Raw genomic sequence first — 1432 nt, forward strand, 5'->3', positions numbered from 1 at the left:
TAGTCTCAAACGGTGTTAGACCAGAGGACGCCAAAAGGCGAACAGCACAAAGACAATGCCACTATGAGGACATTGAGAGCTCGGGGTAAGCAGCTACATCATGGGGCCTTTCTTTGCATTGTTGTATTGCCAGAAAGGGGACAACCTATTCTTATACTCTTAGGTTTTTTCTATAAAGTCACTTACGTGAATCCTTGCAGTCACGAAAGCTTCAAATCTAGAACCTATTCTTATACTTTGATACTGGCAAGGGAGGTCCCATGTCGTTCACCTAAGGCCACAGGGGCTAGGCAAACCATAATACTGTAGCTAGAAGAGAAAATTTAATGTATTCGATTAAAAAAAAAACTCAATTTTTCAAGAGCCGCAATGCCACGTGATGAAAACGAGACGGTGGTATTGGTTAGATCGCGTAAGTATAAATGTGTTGCGACCCTCCACCACCCGACACGGCCAATCAGTAAAAAATGTGTCACGCTAACAAGACGGTGGTATTCTTTGGGTCTTTCGGTAAAGTCGCGTAGATAGGTTCAAAGAAAATAACAAAAAACTACAACGTTTCGATCGCAACGGTCGTCATCATCGCTTGTGTTGCGATCGAAACGTCGTAGTTTTTTGTTATTTTCTTTGAACCTATCTACGCGACTTTACCGAAAGACCCAAAGAATATGAATTCCTGCAGTCACGAAAGCTTTAAGTCAAGATTTAAGACGGTGGCACTTAATAAATAACTTCACGAAGAGCCGCAGGTTGTCGACCCTTGACCTAGGCACACGAGCAGGTAGGTAAGCTCGCTGGCTAAACAGGTAGTCAGGTAAGTGGGAGGCAGATGAAGATATATGAAAGCTAGTGAGTGGGTGTACAGGTGCCTTGGCATCTACGCAGGTGTGTGGGTAGATAGCTTCGTCAAATATAACGTCACAAAGCTCTGTCCCCCCCCCCCCCCAAATAAAACATGCTTCAAATCGCTTAAACTATTGTCATTGTAGTGCGTATTTAATGTGGCGCTGCACTCTGATGTTGTAGGAGAAAACATTTATTTTAAAAGTCTATTTAATTAAGCAGAACGTGTTGTCTATGTTAATTTAAAGTTGCGCATTTTGATGTGACGTCACATTTCTCAAACCCACCCTCGTCACACATCGTCACAAATGTCTGACCCCGCCCCCCCCCCAGGTGCGTGACGTCATTTATGGATGGCCCCTGAGTAGGTAGCTGGGCATGTTGGGTATGCAGCCGGACATGCTGGCACGCAGTTTGGCGAGCAGGTGCATGAGTGGGTAGGCAGCCAGAGATACTGGATACCGCTTACTCGCTGTCTCTCACACAACATCGTCCTCTCGTTGAGGCAGCGGCTGCCGTAGGATATCTATACGAAGTCTCCTTAGGACATTAAAAGTCCCGGCTTTAGTCGGTTGCGTAATAATTTAAA

The sequence above is a fragment of the Lampetra planeri genome, chromosome 33 (genome assembly GCF_965212315.1).
Source record: "Lampetra planeri chromosome 33, kcLamPlan1.2.h2, whole genome shotgun sequence".
In the NCBI taxonomy this organism is placed as follows: Eukaryota; Metazoa; Chordata; class Hyperoartia; order Petromyzontiformes; family Petromyzontidae; genus Lampetra; species Lampetra planeri.